The sequence below is a fragment of the Aquarana catesbeiana genome, linkage group LG05, assembly GCF_042186555.1.
Source record: "Aquarana catesbeiana isolate 2022-GZ linkage group LG05, ASM4218655v1, whole genome shotgun sequence".
Classification (NCBI taxonomy): Eukaryota; Metazoa; Chordata; class Amphibia; order Anura; family Ranidae; genus Aquarana; species Aquarana catesbeiana.
In genome coordinates, this window is record NC_133328.1 from 124,229,628 (window position 1) to 124,250,949 (window position 21,322).

General features: G+C 40.5%; 1 long non-coding RNA gene across 1 annotated transcript in view; it reads left to right on the forward strand.

The window, feature by feature from the left end:
• LOC141144453 (uncharacterized) overlaps positions 1-21,322 on the forward strand; it is a 108,789-nt gene that overhangs the window by 4,960 nt on the left and 82,507 nt on the right. The window contains exon 5 of the long non-coding RNA XR_012244410.1: positions 12,362-12,478. This is a non-coding gene — a long non-coding RNA (uncharacterized lncRNA). The remainder of the gene's footprint in view (positions 1-12,361; positions 12,479-21,322) is intronic.

Consider the following 21,322-nt stretch of genomic DNA (forward strand, 5'->3'; position numbering starts at 1 on the left):
AGTGCAGTCACGGTAGATCTGAGGGGGACATGCAAGCAAAATAAAAAACAATATTTTTGCTTGTACATGATTGGATGATGAAATCAGCAGAGCTTCCCTTCATTTAAGATCTTCTCCTCAGATCTAAAGCGACTGCACTTCCAAGTGCACTTGTAGTGCAAAGTGGATTTGCCTTTAGTAAATCAACCCCATTGTGCCCTTGCGCTGATGCAGAGTAGCACAGCTCAAAGGTGTGAACTAGTTTCTAAAGATATACAGGGGGGGATTTACTAAAAGTGGTGCACATAGAATATGGTGCAGATGTGCATAGTAACCAATCAGCTTCTAACTTCAGCTTGTTCAATTAAGCTTTGACAATACAACTGGAAAGCTGATTGGTTTAGCTGCACCAGATTCCGTGTGCACCAGTTTTAGTAAATCTCCCCCACAGCAATGCACCTCACCACAACGCGCTTTGCCGCATGCATCGTGGTTTGAGCGAGTCCTCAGCATTTTCAGTGAATTCTGGTTCACTAACCTGTAAGTGTAATGCCTCATATGGTGAATCTCATTTACTAAAGGAGTTGAGAATTTTCACTCAATGAACTGAGTTAGGATTCTCTTCAAATGTATAATTATGTGAAAAGCTCATTTCTATTTATTTATTATATGTGCATATGCTTAGGTTTTCAAAGTGAACATAACTACAATTTTAGAAGGTGAAAATACTAGGGGAGTTGAGATTGTTCACACAATACATTTTGTGAAGATTCTCGCTTGAAAAACAAATCCCTGTATACTTATTTCATCTGTACATGTTTGGAAAATTGAAATTAAAATACCCTCAATGCCCATATTAAGTAAGCCTCATTGAGTGAAGATTCTCAAGTCTCTAAGTAAATAATTCTTATAATTTTTATATCATCCACGTGTCCATAATTAGGTAGAATTTTCCCTTATACCAAAATGTATTGATTCATTTTAACAATCTTAATAGTGTCAACAAAATCTGCAGCACCTTAAGCTGGCCATACATGGATCAAAATTCAGCCGGTTCAGAATAGACCGGCGAAATTTCAATCCATGTACAGGCAGGGGCCCTGTTGTTTTTTTCGCTTGATCAGCACCACTGGCTGTAGCCAACAGCACTGATCAGTGTATTCTGACGCTGGAGAGATCTCAGCACTGTAATGCCCCGTATACACAATAGGATTTTCCAAAAACAAAACCGTGGAATTTTTTTCCGAAGGATGTTGCCTCAAACTTGTCTTGCATACACACGGTCGCACAAATGTTGGATATTCCGAATGTCAAGAACACGGTGACGTACAACATGTACGATGAGCCAAGAAAAATGAAGTTCAATAGCCAGTGCGGCTCTTCTGCTTGATTCCGAGCACGCGTGGACTTTTGTGCGTCGGAAATTGTGTACACACGCTCGGAATTTCTGACAAGTTTTGTTGTTGGAAAATTTGAGAACCTGCTCTCAAACATTTGTTGGCGGAAATTCCAACAACAAATGTTCTATGGAGCCTACACACGGTCGGACTTTCTGACAACAAGCTCACATCCAACATTTGTTGTCGGAAAATACTATCGTGTGTACGGGGCATTGGAGTACAATAGCTCAACGGGGAGGATTCACCCATCCACACGGAGGAATCAAGTCAGTTTTTTTCGTTCAACCCACTGGTGGAACAAAATAAAATGACAAACGTATAAGCTGCCTTAGAGAGAACAGAGATCATTTATATTAGCCTCTACTCTCAAAAATGTTTACAGTCTAGTGGCCTGTCAGAGTCACATACACACACTAAGGTTGGTCATACATCATACATTTTTTCTGTACAATTCTCTTTTAAATTTACCAAAACCAAATAAACCTAAACACTTTCAATCTGTATGCAATCAGGCAGGCCCTTGTTTAAGGTAAATCTAAAGGAAATTGTGTTACAATCTGATCATACAATCTCAGTACAGGCAGCTGAAAATTTTCCTAAACTATGCAATATGAGGACATAGTCTATCCAATCAATCTGAAGGCAATCAGGCAGACCCTTGAACTACACAATGTTGTTATATCTAAAGGAGATTGTACAATCAGATTGTAATATGTGGTAAGCTTAAGGGATCATTCACACCAGAGCGGTTTAGCTCTGTGGTGAACCACATGACAACCAAGTCTGTAAGGACCGTGATATTTTATTTAGTGGTTCAGTTCAAATCTATACAATAGTAAGTAGTACACATTGACATTGGGGGTTAACTTACTAAAGGCAAATAGACTGTGCACTCTGCAAGGGAATTTACTCCAGAGCTTAGTAAATGAGGGGAAGCTCCGCTGACATCCATCATCCAATCATGTGCAAGCAAAAATGCTGTTTTTTTAAGTTCCCTTACAAGTGATTGGGTATTTTTTGCAAAGTGAAGATTAACTCCATTTACTAAGCTTTGGAGCAACTGTATTTGCAAAGTGAACAATCTATTTGTCTTTAGTAAATGCATGCAGCATTTTATGTGCACTTTACATCCAGTGTTATGGTAGGTGTTCCTATTTGGATATAATCAGTTCACCCAAACAGCTAGTTAAAAAATCATATTTTTTAATCCCTTTAATTTGTAATTTCTATTGTCCAAATATTTGAGAACCCTTATCAATATACAGTTGTGCTCATAAGTCTACATACCCTGGCAGAATTTATGATTTCTTGGCCATTTTTCAGAGAATATAAATGATAACATAAAAACTTTTTTTTCACTCATGCTTAGTGTTTGGCTGAAGCCGTTTATTATCAATCAACTGTGTTTACTCTTTTTAAATCATAATGGCAAAAGAAACTACCCAAATGACCCTGATCAAAAGTTTACATACCCGAGTTTTTAATTCCTTGTATTGCCCCCTTTAACGTCAATGACAGCTTGAAGGCTTTTGAGGTATTTGTGGATGAGGCTCTTTATCTTCTCAGATGGTAAAGCTACCCATTCCTCTTGGCAAAAAGCCTCCAGTTCCTGTAAATTCTTGGGCTGTCTTGCATGAAGTGCACGTTTGAGATCTCCCCAGAGTAGCTCAATGATGTTGAGGTCAGGAGACAGAGATGGCCACTCCAGAACCTTCACTTTATTCTGCTGTAGCCAATGACAGGTCGACTTGGCCTTGTATTTTGGATCATTGTCATGCTGGAATGTCCAAGTCTGTCCCATGCGCAGCTACCTGGCTGATGAATGCAATTGTTCCTAAAGTATTTTTTGCTAATATACTGTATTCATCTTGCCATCAACTTTGACCAAATTTCCTGTGCCTTTGTAGTTCACACATCACCAAAACATCAGTGATCCACCTCTGTGTTTCACAGTAGGAATGGTGCACCTTTCATCATAGGCCTTGTTGACTCCTCTCCAAATGTAGCATTTATGGTTTTGGCCTAAAAGCTCAATTTTGGACTCATCACTCCAAATCACTTTGTGCCATAAGGTTTGTCTCTGTGCTGTTTGGCGTAGTGTTAGCGGGATACTTTGTGGCATTTGTATAGTAATGGCTTTCTTCTGGCAACTTGACGATGCAGCCCATCTTTCTTCAAGTGCCTCCTTATTGTGCATCTTGAAATTGCCACACCACATGTTTTCAGAGAGTCCTGTATTTCACCTGAAGTTATTTGTGGGTTTTTCTTTGTATCCAGAACAATTTTCCTGGCAGTTGTTGCTGAAATTTCAGTTGGTCTACCTGACCGTGGTTTGGTTTCAACAGAACCCCTCATTTTCCACTTCTTGATTAGAGTTTGAACACTGCTCGTTGGCATTCTCAATTACTTGAATATCTTTTTAGATCCCTTTCCTGTTTTATACAGTTCAATTACCTTTTGCCGCAGATCCTTTGACAATTCTTTTGCTTTACCCATGACTTAGAATCCAGAAACGTCAGTGCAACACTGGGTGAAAGATGGAAGGGTCTGTCAGAAGTCCAGAAACTCATTGACCTTTTATACACACACACTAATTACAAGCAAACAGATCACAGGTGAGGATGGTTACCTTTAATAGCCATTCAAACCCCTTTGTGTCAACTTGTGTGCATGTTATCAGGCCAAAATCACCAGGGTATGTAAACTTTTGATCAGGGTCATTTGGGTAGTTTCTGTTGCCATTATGATTTAAAAAGAGTAAACACAGTTGATTTATAATACATTCAGCCAAACACTAACCATGAGTGAAAGAAAAGTTTTTGTGTTATAATTCATATTAAACTTATGAGCACAACTGTATACTCACCGACCACGTTATTAGGGTACTAGTTATTATGGTACAGTAGGTTGGACCTCCTTTTGCCTTCAGAACTGCCTTAATTCTTCATGGCATAGATTCAACAAGGTGTTGGAAACATTCTTCAGAGGTTTTGGTCAATATTGACATGATAGCATCACACAGTTGCTGCAGATTTGTCGGCTGTACATCCATGATGCAAATCTCCCGTTCCACCACATCCCAAAGGTGCTCTATTGAATTGAGATGTGGTGACTGTAGAGGCCATTGGAGTACAGAGAACTAATTGTCATGTTCAAGAAACCAGTCTGAGATTATTTGATCTTTGTGACATGGTGCATTATCCTGCTGGAAGTAGCCATCAGAAGATGGGTGCACTATAGGCATATAGGGATGGACATGGTCAACAACAATAGGCCGTGGTGTTTAAACAATGCTCAATTAGTACTAAGGGGGCCAAAGTGTGCCATGAAAATATCCCCCATACCATTACACCACCACCAGCCTGAAACGTTGATACAAGGTAGGATGGATCCATGCTTTCATGTTGTTTACACCAAATTCTGATCCTACCATCTGAATGTAACAGCTGACATTGAGACTCATTAGACCAGGCAACGTTTTTCCAATCTTCTGCTGTCCAATTTTGGTGAGCCTGTGCGAATTGTAGTCTCAGTTTCCTGTTCTTAGCTGACAGGAATGGCACCAGGTGTGGTCTTCTGCTGCTGTAGCCCATCTGCTTCAAAGTTTTGTGTGTTCAGAGATGTATTCTGCATACCTTGGGTGTAACGAGTGGTTATTTGAGTTACTGTTGCCTTTCTATCATCTCAAACCAGTCGGACGATTCTCCTCTGACCTCTGACATCAACAAGACATTTTCATCCACACAACTGCCATTCTCTGGATATTTTTTCTTTTTTGGACCATTCTCTGTAAACCCTAGAGATGGTTGTGCGTGAAAATCTCAGTAGATCAGCAGATTTTGAAATACTCAGACCAGCCCGTCTGGCACCAACAACCATGCCACATTCAAAGTCACTTAAATCCCCTTACTTACCCATTCTGATGTTCAGTTTGAACTTCAGCAAGTTGTCTTCATCACGTCTAGATGCCTAAATGCATTGAGTTGCTGCCATGTGATTGGCTGATTAGCAATTTGTGTTACCAAGCAATTTAACAGGTGTACCTAATAAAGTGGCCGGTGAGTGTATATAATATTGGCAAATGTAAGAAATAACATTAGGATATTCAAATCGAAACGAAACACCAGGAGGTAGACTAGAAATGTTTAGTTTATGAATCTTCTACTGTAAGTTCTAAGGTAAGAGATACATCCTAGAAGATTCTTATTCTTGTATGCGCTTATCAGTTTGTGGGGTCTGATTGTAAATGTTTTCACGAAAAATTGGATTTCATTGGAAAACGTGTGTGAACCCTGGGTGAAAGTTTTATTAAATCAGTAAAGCCTCGTACACACTATTGGGCCTTCTGACAGGAAATGTTCGATGACAGGCTGTTGGCGGAAAATCCGTCTGTGTGTATGCTCCATCGGACAATTGTCGGATTTTCCACTGACAAATGTTGGCTAGCAGGTTTTCAAATTTTCCGCAAACAAATGTGTGTTGTCGGATTTTCCGAGCGTGTGTACACAAGTCCGTCGGAGTCCAAAGTACAAACATGCATGTTCGGAAGCAAGGACGAGCCAGAAGCGGTCGGTCTTGTAAACCAGCATTCATAATGGAGAATTAACATTCGTGACGTGGCAAATTATGACATCTCAAAATGCAACGCATAATTCTCTTCTTCTTTAATGGGATAATAATGAAGCTGCTTTGCTGGTGATACTGATGGAGTTATTACAAACAAATTTTCAAAGGCTTTTTTTTTTACTCAAGAATAATATTATTATGCTTTTTTTTATTATTTGGGCAAGTTACCACAACACCATTATCCTGTAGTTTTTAAGATCAAAGATACAACTATGTTGGTGTCCCTTGTCAATTTTACATTATATTTTTTTAAATGTAACTGCCTACTCCCAAACTGTCATTTGAAGTAAAACACATAGCCAAGTATTATTCTACACAATTTTGTTATTGTGCATTAAAAAAAGAAAACAAATAAAATTAGAAAATATACCAAATCAAATCATTATTATTCAACCAAAAAAATAATGTAAAAGCAAAAACTCCAAGGCAATAATAAATAACACGTTATCTCCTCTGATTCCGCAACATGTCTGGTTGACGAACGGCCGTTCAGAAACAAACTGAAAAGCACGAAATACAAAGTGCAAACTGAAAAGTGCTAAATGAAAAACGCGAAAAGAAAAACGTGAATCAACACTCACCAAACTTCTACTAACACGAAATTAGCAGAAGGAGCCCAAAGGGTGGCGCTAAAGAGCTGAAAAACCACGTAGTACGTCACTATGTTCGTAATTGTTGGCCAACAATTGTGTGGTCGTGTGCATGCAAGACAAGTTTGGGCCAACGCCCTTCGGACAAAATTCCACAGTTTTGTTGGCGGAAAGTCCGATCGTGTGTACAAGGCATTAGAATTAGGTTTCATTACTTTCCGTCTCCGCGCTATGTAAGTTTTCAGTGCTGTATTATAAATACCTCTGTAATGTTATAACCTCTAGTGGGCACTGCTGGGATCTAGGGGGATGCAGGGGATGCCTCTGCTGCATGTTACGCAGGCAGTCGTTCTGTAGTGTCATTATAGAGGAGCAGCACTGGAGGACATGTCCCGATGGAACGAAAGCAAACATCCCCTGTGCGCCTCTATGATTAGTGCTCTCTACTGCAACCTCATTCTTCCTCTAGCGCCGACTCCTGTCACACTAATTCTCGGGCAAAGGGGGTGGATTCAGGGGCGAAGCCAGGGGGGGGCGGAAAAATTAGGTTTCGCCTGGGGTGTCAAAAGTCCTTGCACCAGCCCTGGTTGTATTATTTACAAACATTTAAACTGTTCATGAACACAGTATCTTGTTTTTCGTCAAGGTATGCAATCCTATTTCATTATAGGTAAAATACTGACTGTCACCACATTCAATTGTAAAGAATCCCAGTCTGATTATATGAAGCTCTCTGTATAAAATGACTTGGGGGGGGGGGGGGGATTCAGAAATAGAATCAGAATACTCTATTCATATTTTGTCTTGCACTAGGAAAAATGACAGTGGGGCTACAACTGGTTGCTGTTGACTACAGAGAACTGCACAGATAAAATATATTCAAACCCATCCTGAAAATCTAATTTAAGCTTTAACAAGTTAATGGAGTTTTAAAAGCTGTTTTTAATCTTTTTAAATATGCAACTATCATTAAAAGAATACCTGGTAACCCTGCCATGAAGGTGCTTGTTGAGGCACATCCTGTTTGGGATGACAACGATTGATCCCCCATATAAACTCCTGCATTGTCACATGCACCCCTGGTGCAGAATCCAGGAATTCATACTGACATGTATTGTGCAATCATGGTGAACCATTGTCACAATCAGTAAGACGGTCCAGAGCAATAATGTACAACAAACATTGGAGTGAATGCATGTAGGCTGAACATGGATTAAGAGGCTTAAGGGGATCATCTGAGGTGCAAAAAAATAGTAAAAAAGACTTACAAAGTGTCATCCAGTTAGGGTTTAAGTCTGCTAAGAGGATTATTTATCAAACCAAACAAATTAAAAATATATCCTTTAAGCCAGCAATACATGGATCGAAATTTGGACCACCAAATTTTGATCTATACTGTATATGGGCAGGCCGGTTGTACACCCGTGCAGCAAATTTGGATTTAGTTTTAATCTTAAGCTGGATACACACTATTCAATTTTCCTGTATATTTTTTCCTTCAGATTTACCAAAACCATATAATATGAGGTCAAACTTTAAGAGTTTCAATTTGTATGCAATCAGGCAGGACCTTGCACTATATGGTTTTGGTAAACCTAAAGGAAATCTGACAAGAATAGTTGTATAGTGTGTATGGGGTCTTAGGACTAAAATGGCATTTTCGTTTTAGTCCCATTTTAGTTTTCTGCAAGTGTTTTAGTTTTAGTCATATTTAGTCGACCAAATCTCCAGTACATTTTAGTCGACTAAAATAATTTGAGTTGACTAAAATCATAGACTCCTCCTCTCCCCCCAGGTGGCCCCTTCCTCTCTGCAATCTTCTGGGACACATCACAGGTCCCAGAAGATTGTCTGTCCACTATGAGAGCCAGGGTTGACTCGAGCATGCACAGTGCGCGCACGGTCGTGAAGCTGCAAGTGACTGGGTGCCCACAGTTGCTATGGCGGCGCCGCAGAGAGGAGAGGGAGAGGAGCGAGGCGTCAGGCGGCCGCATCGCTGGACCGTGGGACAGGTGAGTGTGTGTTTAATAAAAGTCAGCAGCTACACTTTTTGTAGCTGCTGACTTTTAATAAACTGAAAAAAGCCTGGAGCTCTGCTTATAGATAAATATAGGCTTTCACCATGTCAGATAGTATAGTGAGTTTGTCACATCCCTGTATATGTAGAAAGGTAGTTTGTACCCCCCCAAAGAAATGGGGACTTTAAATTGGCAAAGACACCACAAATTGATTAAAAGATCTGAATTTATTGTACAAATAACATGTAGATTCTATAAAAAATCATCTAGACACGATGATTGTGAAAACAGACATTGACAAAGACATGATTACAATAAAAAACATAAAGATATATTATCTTGCAATAAATTGTATGATACATGTAAAGGGTAAATATCACTCCATCACTCCATTGTCCGGTAGTACTTTCCGGTGTCCATCAGCCGGGGTAAGTTCTAGCGTACCCAGCGCGTTTCAGGTTTTAAATTCCTTTCATCAGGGGTAATTATATAGGAGGATTTGTATTCTGATAAACAGAAAAATATAATATAGTTTATAATGTAAGACCACCGTTTTACCAGGTATAGTGAGCATTGTGTTGTTACATTTGAAAAGAGAGAGAAAGAGGGGGGCAATCATTTACCGGGGGGGGGGGGGGGATTATTCCATAGGGGAAAGGAAAAGAAAATGAAAAAAGAGAAAAGGAAGGAAGGAAATAAAAAACAACTTTGCTTTAAGGCAAACAAGCATATTGCTTTTTTGACAGAAGTGTAATGTTAAAATAAAAAAATAAATGAATAAATATTTGCGTGATGATGCCACCACGCAGGGCACATTTATATGAATGTGTCTGATTTAAGAAAATATAAAATGTTGGGGGGGGGGGGGGTGTTTATGTAATCTTCAGGCCTAAATTGATTTTTTTAAGCATGGGTGAAAAAACAGCTCTGGCAGCAAAAGAGTTAATCCCGCACAGATCAGACAGTGTGCTGCTCTCCCGTAGTGGACAAGCTGTGAAGCCTATTGACAAGGAGCAGGTTTCCTTCAGGGAGCCTCTATATATCAGCATGAAGTGTAATGCCGTGTACAGACGATCGGGACATTCCGACAACAAAATCCTGGATTTATTCCAAACGTCAAGAACGCGGTGACGTACAACACGTACGATCAGCTGAGAAAAAAAAAGTTCAATAGCCAGTGCGGCTCTTCTGCTTGATTCTGAGCATGCGTGGAATTTTGTGCGTCAGAATTGTGTACACACGATCAGAATTTCCGACGATGGATTTTGTTGTCGGAAAATTTGAGATCCAGCTCTCAAATTTTTGTTGTCATAAATTCCGACAGCAAATGTCCGATGGAGCATACACACAGTCGGAATTTCCGACAAGCTCACATCGAACATTTGTTGTCGGAAATTCCAACCGTGTGTACGCTGCATAAGTGTGTGGCATTGTGTACACAAGTCGATCTATTGATTGACTTGTGTACAACCAGCCTGTCGGATTTTCCAGAACGATTAGAGCCACCGGCTATAGCTGCCAATACTGATCATTGTGTTCTAATAGCAGGAAAGGCAGAATACAATACCATAAAAAGTCAGAATACAATTCCATAGTGGGAACTATTCCCCCTTCCACCCCAAATTTGTGGATGGGGAATTGGATCACAGTTCGAATCTTGGCCTGTTCAGCAGAAACTGTCCAAGATTCGAATCGTTAATGGGCAGGCTGAATGTACCAAGTTGGTCGATCGACAGACTTGGGTACAACCAGCCCACAGATTCTCTTGCGATTATGGTTAGCTGCTGCTATAGCCCCTAGCGATAATCACTGTCTTCTCCCGGTGGGGACGGCTTCCCCTGCACCCCCGCCAGGAGAAGACAATAGACCAGCAGGAGGGATTTCCCTGTCAGCACTATCTGTGTTGATGGGGGAATCATGCAAATTTCTTTCTTGCAACCCATGGTTGCAGGAAAGAAATTTGCACCATGTATGGCCAGTCTTAAGCTACGAACACAGCATTCATTTTTTTACGCCATTGGCTGAAAGCGCTGACCGAGAACCGGTCGGCAGACTTTTTATCGGTCATGAGCCTTCTACAGAAGACGGCTGAACTGCCGATCAGCTGCCATACACACACACTGAATGTTGGCGGGCATCGGCCGGTTCAATAGAAACATTCGGCCCGTGTGATGTCATCATGTCAAAGAATGGTGCGATGTTACCAAACTTTGCTATTACACTGGGTCCTTTAACCACTTCCCGACCGGCACATGCCAATGTACGTCGGCAGAATGGCACGGCTGGGCAAATGGGCGTACCCATACATCCCTTTGAATTTGCCGCTGTGCCGTTGCGTGCGCGCCGCCGGCCGGGAGCTCCGTGTGTCGGGTCGCGGGTCCCGCAGACTCGATCGCCGCGGGGATACCCGTGATTGCCTCACGGAGAGGATGAACGGGAAGAGGCTGATGTAAAAAAGCATCTCCCTGTTCTGCCTAGTGACAGTGTCACTGATCTCTGCTCCCTGTGATCGGGAGCAGAGATCAGTGATGTGTCACACGTAGCCACACCCCCCCACAGTTAGTAACACTCCCCGGGACATACTTAACCCCTCCCTAGCCCCCTAGTGGTTAACCCCTTCACTGCTAGTGTCATTTACACAGGAATCAGTGCATTTGTATAGCACTGATTGCTGTATAAATGACAATGGTCCCAAAAATGTGTCAAAAATATCCGATGTGTCCGCCATAATGTCGCAGTCACAATAAAAATTGCTGATCGTCGCACGCTATAACTTTTGAGCAAACCAATCAATAAACGCTTATTGCGATTTTTTTTTTACCAAAAATATGTAGAAGAATACGTATCGGCCTAAACTGAGGAAAAAAAATGTTTTTTAAAATATTTTTTGGGGATATTTATTATAGCAAAAAGTAAAAAATAATGCGTTTTTTTCAAAATTGTCTCTATTTTTTTGTTTATAGCGTAAAAAATAAAAACCGCAATCAAATACCACCAACAGAAAGCTCTATTTGTGGGGAAAAAAGGACGTCAGTTTTGTTTGGGAGCCACGTCATACGACCGCGCAATTGTCAGTTAAAGCGACGCAGTACCGAATCGCAAAAAGTGCTCTGGTCAGGAAGGGGGTAAATTCTTCCGGGGCTGAAGTGGTTAAAAGTATTTAATCACAAGTGGCTTAAGGATGAGCTGCAGCTTTACGTTCAGTCTTGCACAGTTGAAGAGGTTTCTCTCCTGTAATAAAATTGCTTACTCTGATTTCACTGCACACTGCAAGCTTCTCACAGTGTGTTTTAGAAGCCACAGCAAGTCAGAGAGAGCCTGCCTCATTTCCTGACAGCCCTTTCCTTCCTAGCCTGCCCCTTTAGTTAATTGGATTTCATTGCTCCTCCTAAGAGTAAGCCCACTGCTTGAACCAATTCTGAAGACTCCTTAGTGGGGTATTGGGGCAGGGTGCTTCAGTGTTTTCACAAATGCTTTGTACAACATCCTGCTGGCTCCTCCCACCAGCCTTGATCTGCCTACATTGCATAGAGAGCCACAGAGACCCAGTGATGATGTCACTGTGTCTAAATAAGGTATGTAATGAAAACAGAATGGTTTTATTTAACAGTTTTGCATGTTGATGAAGGGGCAGGGAGGAACCAGGAAAGGAAAAATATAAGCCGAATAAACTTCAGCTTTATTGTTTGTGAAATATATTGGAGATTATTCTTACTATTTGTTTATAATTCATGCTTTTCATCTGCAGGCCAAGCTTCCTGAATACTGAAGTTGTCTGTCAGGAGGATGTCGGTATCACGCACTGCTACTCTGCAGATAATGGATTCCAGAAAACATTTCTACTGGTGTAAGGTTCTTTAGAATTGTGAGTACTGCTACCACTGGATGTCCAGAGAAAAGTATGTTGCTGATTGTTTGAATATAGACAGTATGGGGATGAGTTACTCAAGGTGTTTTGTCAGTTTTGTCTTCTTTATTACTGCTTTATGTTATTTTCAACCATCCAATTACTGCAGGTTTTATTTTAAATTCAGAGAGAATGAATAACCTTTAACCACTTAAGGACTGAGCCTCTTTTTTAGATGTGTTGTTTACAAGTTAAAAACATTTTTTTGCTAGAAAATTACTTAGAACCCCCAAACATTATACAATTTTTTTCTAACACCCTAGAGAATAAAATGGCTGTCATTACAATACTTTCTGTCACACCGTATTTGCGCAGCGGTCTTGCAAGCGTACTTTTTTTGGAATAAATATAATATTTTTAAATTAAAAAATAAGACAACAGTAAAGTTAACCAATTTTTTTTTTTATATTGTGAAAGATAATGCTACGCCGAGTAAATTGATACCCAACATGTCACACTTCAAAATTGAGCCCGTTCGTGGAATGGCGACAAACTTTTACCCTTAAAAATCTCCATAGGCGACGTTTAAAAAATTCTACAGGTTACAAGTTTTGAGTTACAGAAGAGGTCTAGGACTAGAATTATTGCTCTCGCTCTACCGATCACGTCGATACCTCACATGTGTGGTTTGAACACCGTTTTCATATGCGGGCGCTACTCACGTATGCGTTCGCTTCTGCATGCGAGCTCGAGCTTATTTTACCTTTTATTTTTTATTTTTACACTATTTTTTTTTTTAAATTGTGTCACTTTTATTCCTATTACAAGTAATGTAAACATCCCTTGTAATAGAAAAAAAAGCATGACAGGTCCTCTTAAATATGAGATCTGGTGTCAAAAAGATCTCAGATCTCATATTTACACTAAAATGCAATAAAAAAAATAAAAATAAAAAAATTTGTCATTTAAAAAAATGATTGAAAAAAAATGGCCCTTTGACATCCCTTCTACCCTGCAATGTCATGGATACAGGTGGGGGCCATCTTCCCCTCACTCGTCTCCATGCACAGCCACAGAGGACTGGATCGCCTCCACTGCTGCCGACGGCTCCGGTAAGTGGTGGAGGGCACCAGAGCACGGCGGGATAAAAGTGATCTCACGGCGAATCCGCCACAGAGACCACTTTTATCTTGTAGCAGACCACTGGCCGAACACGAGGATACCAGGGTTATGGCAGCTAGCTGCTGCCGTAACAACGATACCTGTCCTCAAAGTGAGGACATATATTGGCGTTCGGCGGTCCGTAAGAAATTTTTAAATGTGTTCCTTGAGTCACAGAAAATCAGTTTCCTGTGTTTATTGCCAAACCTTAAAGTGATTATAAAAGGCAGAAGGTTTTTTTTATTCTTAATGCATTCTATGCATTAAGATAAAAAAACCTGTGTGCAGCAGCCCCCCTAATACTTACCTAAGCCCCATCTCTGCAGCAATGTTGCACGAGTGCCTCGGCCATCCGGGACTCTCTCTCCTGATTGGCTGAGACACAGCAGCAGCCCCATTGGCTCTCACTGCTGTCAATCAATGTCAGTTAGCCAATCAAGAGAGAGAGGGGGAGGAGCCGAACTGTCCATTCAGACGCGGAGCTGGGCTAGGCTCGTGTTCCCCCATAGCACACTGCTTGCTGTGGGGGCACTCGACAGGAGGGAGGGGCCAGGAGCGCCGGCGAGGGACCTGAAAATAGGAGGATACGGGCTGCCCTGTGCAAATCCATGTCACGGAGCAGGTAAGTATAACATGTTTATTATTTTTACAGAAAAAAAATAATAGAATTTAGTATCACTTTAATTGAACAAGCTGAAGTTTGAAGCTGATTGGTTACTATGCACAGCTGCACCAGATTCAGGGTCCACCAGTCTTAGTATATCTCCCCCTATATGTTCTTTATACAGAGAATTACCCCAAATCTACTTTGCTGGCAAGCCATGAGATTGTAATCTAACCCTGTGATTTCAGTAGATTTATTTCTCCGTGCTACTATATGCTACACCAAACTATCACAGAAATAATAAAAATATGATATATTATAGAAAGCAATTACCACCTAACAGTGCTATTACTACACTAAATGCAGAAACAAAAAAAAAATAATAATAATAATAATGAAGCGTTTTCAACTACACACTTTAAAGTGACAAGTGCAATAATTAAAAAAAAAAAAAAAAAAAAAAAAAAAAAAATATATATATATATATATATATTTATATATATATATATATATATTAGGGCTGTTACTGATTAAAATTTTTGTGTTTGATTAATCAATTTTTTTTTTAAATCAATTAATCGACTAATTTCGATTAATTATAACGCACATCCAGATCCAACTACTTTTAGCTGATCTCCTTGCATTGCTTCTCACTTAAATAACGTAGACATTAAGGTACAAAATGTGCGTTACCAGGTCAAGAGAAAGGCAAAAGTCTGAAAATAAACAATGCAGCCAATACATGTAAAGACTGGTGAAGTACAATATATACATTTTTCATTTTGGTTTAAGCTATGCTTTTTATACCTTCATCTTTCACTGATTTAGCCATTCTGTTTCTTTTCTTCCTTTTACCATATTTATGATTGGTATCTGTATGGTCATTGCATTATTGATCTTTATTCAGAAAATATTAGTTATCAAATTGCTCATACAGCACAGTAGCAATTTACTTTTCTAAAATGGGCATTAATAGCTTGTGCTTTTTTGTGTTATTTCTCAAAATAGGTTTAGCAATCCATATAAGCATGAGTCATTCTATAAACTCAACTTTATGCATCACTGCTGGAAACAGAGCTATGGAAGAGCCCTGGGGCCATCATAAAAAAAAAAAAACTGAATTCTGACTTTGAAACTCAGAATTCTGAGATTGAAATTCAGAATTGTAAGTTTAAAAAAAAAATACAGAATTCTGAGATTCAAAGTCAGAATTCTGAGTTTCAAAGTCAGAATTCTGAGTTTCAAAGTCAGAATTCTGAGATTAAAAGTCAGAATTCTGAGTTTCAAAGTCAGAATTTTGAGTTTCAAAGTCAGAATTCTGAGATTAAAAGTCAGAATTCTGAGATTAAAAGTCAGAATTCTGAGTTTCAAAGTCAGAATTCTGAGTTTCAAAGTCAGAATTCTGAGTTTATAAATATAGTAGTCTATAGGAAGATTTTAGGACCAATGAGCAATAATGTAGTAACACCCACACATCATCATTCTGCAGACATACATGTCTTCTGCTCTGTATATGGATATGTAAATCTATCTTAGTTACAGCACACAGTATAGGGAAGCAGATAGTGTTGGGTTCTCTGGTTCCTCTGCTGTCTTATCCTTCTCTGTCATCTGCTCCAACATAAAGAGCCATGCTGAAAACGTGTGTATTGTGTGTGAGTGGGGGGGGGGGACACAGCTTCCATAGATAACAGAACACAATGGCCAGCACAGCACAGCTCTGCACCCCAACTTGTAGGAAACATTGCACCTTTGCCCCCTACATGAGGGAATTGTGAATGGCTAGAAAGCAGCAGGACAATGTGTGACTATGTTCAAAACAGATTGATCATAGCAATTACTTGTCTGGACTAATAGAGATGTTTCACATACAATTAACCTCATATTAAACATAAAAGAAAACACAAATCACTACTGAGTGATAGTGTAGTGGGTAGAGCAGCAGACTTATATTGGTGCAGTTGTGGGTTCTAGTCCAGGTGAGGGAATTTTTTTATATATATATATTTTAAAATATGAGATAGTGAGGGCTTAAATTGTATTTTATCAATATATCCAAAATTGATTTCAAGGTATATTAACAAAGACATACTGATATATTAAGCACACAAAGTTGTAGTATATGCTGCCTACTATAAATTAGAGAGTAGAGTATTCAAAGAATAAAACTGTGTATATATTATTAGGGTGATCAGATCGGATCATTAGGGTGTCATCTTCAGTTTCCCCTGGGGGGCAGTTCACAATTTCAGGAGACTGGTCATAACAAATCGATCATAATTCACTCGTCTGGATTAATATAGTTGTTTCACAGATAATGAACCACATATTAAACATTAAGAAAGCAGCAATTAAGAACCTTTAAGTGATAGTATAGTGGGTAGAGTACCAGGCTTATAGTGTTGAAAGTTCTGGTTCTTATCCAATTCAGAGCATGTTTTTTAATTATATATATTTTCAATATATTGATTTTATATTAAACTTATTTTAAACTATAAGTTACTGAGAACTTAAATTGTATTTTATTGATATATCCAAATTGATTTCAAGGCATATTAACAAAGGCATATTGATAAAATTGTATAAACTGACTACTATAAATTAGAGAGTAGGGATTTTTTTTACAAATCAGTGTATATATTGGGATGATTTTGGTGACATGGGGCCAGTTCTCAATTTCAGGAGATTGTCCCTGGAAGCTGCATGATAACCATCATATCTCATAACTCAACCACCGATGCAGGGGCATTTTTCCATCCAGTGACACCACCGATGCAGGGTCATTTTTTTCCATCCAATGACACCACCGATGCAGGGCCATTTTTTTCCATCCAATGACATCACCGATGCAGGGCGATTTTTTTTCCATCCAATGACACCACCGATGCAGGGCCATTTTTTTCCATCCAATGACATCACCGATGCAGGGCCATTTTTCTTCTTCACTACTGTTAGCCCCTTATGTGTGCTCCAGTTTTAAACTCTAAGACCCCTTTCACACCAAGCTGCCTATAGCGTCCGTGGTAAAACGCAGCTATTTTTATCGGCGTTTTACCGTCGGATTAGTGGCGCATTTCGGCCGCTAGCGGGGCACTTTTACCCCCCGCTAGCGGCCGAGAAAGGATTAAAACTGCCCGCAATGTACCGCAATAGCGGCGTTTTGCCGGCGTTTTGCCGGCGGTATCCCAGCGCTGCCCCATTGATTTCAATGGGGAGCAGCGGTGGAGGAGCGGTAAACACATCGCTCCAAAGAAGCTGCTGACAGGACTTTTTTTCCTGTCCTGCCAGCGCAGCGCTCCGGTGTGAAAGTCCTCGGGTAGAGTAATGTGAAGCCCTCGGGGTTTTCACACTGGAGACAATGCTGCAGCTGTTTGAGGGCGGATTGCAGGCGCAGTGTGAAAGGGGTCTTACATACTACAAATATATATATATATATATATATATATATACACAGATACAGTATTTTGCTCTGCATGCCACTATTTTCCCAGAATCCCCACCTGAGAGGGGGGAGGGGCACAGTAACCAGTGTATATAGTGGCAGTGCAGGCCATGAGCTGTATGTACTGGCTGTGTCAGGGTTGTGATTAAACACAATGCAGTGTCAGGGCAGTGAGCAGAGTGTAATAGCAGTTCTGTCCAATCAGCAGTATATGAGGCAATGCCGACATCCCAAGTCTCCCATAATTGATGGCGGGGCTCACAGACACCCGCGAGTGCGGCACCATCTCCCGGCTGTCAACCACAACAGCCCGAGCCGCCCCTCCTCCAGGCCAAGGGTAGCTTTTAGTTCCTACTGTTTCATCAGACTGATCAACTGACTTATACTCTGGAGACAGGTCTCGCTCGCTTGCCCCTATGCTCCTCCCCAGTTTTGGGAAATATCCACTTGGTGTGACTCCTTGTAAGACACGCATGGACGATTAACCCCCCCTTTTCCCCTGTTGACGTGGTGGACGGCCGGGGACTCTTGTCGGGACCCGGTGGGGGAGACGTCGGAGAACTATAAGCTCAGGAGAAATTGCTCAAACACAATGTGATTGATGATTACCACTTCTGACCAAAACGGAGATCGTGCGGTCCATTCGGGTGGGATCCGTGTACCCCGGTTGGAGGAAGAGGTTCACCAGCATATGATCTGCCCCCATACTGTCCTCCAATCTGAGACAGTGCAAGCCTTTCTGACTCACCGCCAATGGCCTGTGAGTCCACCAAAGTTGGTAAGAGTACCTTATCTTTTGTGTTGATCAGATTTATATGGAGGAGACACTTATGGATCATTTGTATTGGATGGAATCCGCCTTATTTGCATGATATATCATTGGGATTAGAACATCTCTAGATCCATCTGGTGGCTACACCCCTTAAATTTGGACATTTTCTAAATAATATTATTTCTTAAGCTATATATTCATATTTCTTTCGAATGTGGACACTTTAAGTTTTTCACGTCATTTTTGTGATTTTTTAATTGTATTCTTTTTATCTTCACTGATATATGAAGGTTTTATATGATGTTACACTAGATATTTTTCACAAATATGTAATCCAGAGATAAGTTAAGATTACTCTTCACTTCACTGTTGATTAATTTTTTTCCCTTTTTGAATATTAATTGTCACACAGAGGTTTATATATTTAGCGCTACACTATTTATGTTTATACACTTTGCACAATTTGGTCTTATTGGAGTGTTGGCTGCTATTTTACATTTTCTGACTGGCGCGGTATTCCCTACCCTTCTTAGGGGTAGCAGTGGTATCACTATGGAGATCAATTGTATGAAAGCAGGTGCAGCACGGGACTTCCTATGTGACCCAGGCTGTTACTCCGCCCTCCTCTCATAACCCTCCACCTCCCCCAATCACTGAGTGCCCCGCCCTCTGCCAGTACCCAGGGGGAAGTTCACAAACTGTGCCCCTCCCCCCTCTCAGGTGGAAATTCTGGGAACATAGTGGCATGCAAAGCAACATACTGTATCTGTGTATATATATATATATATTTGTAGTATGTAAGACCCCTTTCACACTGCGCCTGCAATCTGCCCTCAAACAGCTGCAGCATTGTCTCCAGTGTGAAAACCCCGAGGACTTCACATTACTCTACCCGAGGACTTTCACACCGGAGCGCTGCGCTGGCAGGACAGGAAAAAAAGTCCTGTCAGCAGCTTCTTTGGAGCGATGTGTTTACCGCTCCTCCACCGCTGCTCCCCATTGAAATCAATGGGGCAGCGCTGGGATACAGCCGGCAAAACGCCGCTATTGCGGTACATTGCGGGCGGTTTTAATCCTTTCTCGGCCGCCAGCGGGGGGTAAAAGTGCCCCGCTAGCGGCCGAAATGCGCCACTAAACCGACAGTAAAACGCCGATAAAAATAGCTGCGTTTTACCACGGACGCTATAGGCAGCTTGGTGTGAAAGGGGTCTTAGAGTTTAAAACTGGAGCACACATAAGGGGCTAACAGTAGTGAAGAAGAAAAATGGCCCTGCATCGGTGGTATCATTGGATGGAAAAAAATGGCCCTGCATCGGTGATGTCATTGGATGGAAAAAAATGGCCCTGCATCGGTTCTGTCATTGGATGGAAAAAAATGGCCCTGCATCGGTGATGTCATTGGATGGAAAAAAATGGCCCTGCATCGGCGGTGTCATTGGATGGAAAAAAATGGCCCTGCATCGGTGATGTCATTGGATGGAAAAAAATCGCCCTGCATCGGTGGTGTCATTGCATGGAAAAAATGACCCTGCATCGGTGGTGTCACTGGATGGAAAAATGCCCCTGCATCGGTGGTTGAGTTATGAGATATGATGGTTATCATGCAGCTTCCAGGGACAATCTCCTGAAATTGAGAACTGGCCCCATGTCACCAAAATCATCCCAATATATACACCGATTTGTAAAAAAAATTCCTACTCTCTAATTTATAGTAGTCAGTTTATACAATTTTATCAATATGCCTTTGTTAATATGCCTTGAAATCAATTTGGATATATCAATAAAATACAATTTAAGTTCTCAGTAACTTATAGTTTAAAATAAGTTTAATATAAAATCAATATATTGAAAATATATATAATTAAAAAACATGCTCTGAATTGGATAAGAACCAGAACTTTCAACACTATAAGCCTGGTACTCTACCCACTATACTATCACTTAAGGGTTCTTAATTGTTGCTTTCTTAATGTTTAATATGTGGTTCATTATCTGTGAAACAACTATATTAATCCAGACGAGTGAATTATGATCGATTTGTTATGACCAGTCTCCTGAAATTGTGAACTGCCCCCCAGGGGAAACTGAAGATGACACCCTAATGATCCGATCTGATCACCCTAATAACATATACACACTTTTTTCTTTGAATACTCTACTCTCTAATTTATAGTAGGCAGCATATACTACTTTGTGTGCTCAATATATCAGTATGTCTTTGTTAATATACCTTGAAATCAATTTTGGATATATTGATAAAATACAATTTAAGCCCTCACTATCTCATATTTTAAAATATATATGTATAAAAAAAATGCCCTCACCTGGACTAGAACCCACAACTTCACCAGTATACGTCTGCTGCTCTACCCACTACACTATCACTCAGTAGTAATTTGTGTTTGCTTTTATGTTTAATATGAGGTTAATTGTATGTGAAACATCTTTATTAGCCCAGACAAGTAATTGCTATTATCAATCCGTTATGAACATAGACACACATTGTCCTGCTGCTTTCTAGCCATTCACAATTCCCTCATGTAGGGGGCAAAGGTGCAATGTTTCCTACAAGTTGGGGTGCAGAGCTGTGCTGTGCTGGCCATTGTGTTCTGTTATCTATGGAAGCTGTGTCCCCCCCCCCACTCACACACAATACACATGTTTTCAGCATGGCTCTTTATGTTGGAGCAGATGACAGAGAAGGATAAGACAGCAGAGGAACCAGAGAATCCAGCACTGCCTGCTTCCCTATACTGTGTGCTGTAACTAAGATAGATTTACATATCCATATACAGAGCAGAAGACATGTATGTCTGCAGAATGATGATTTGGGGTGTTACTACATTATTGCTCATTGGTCCTAAAATCTTCCTATAGACTACT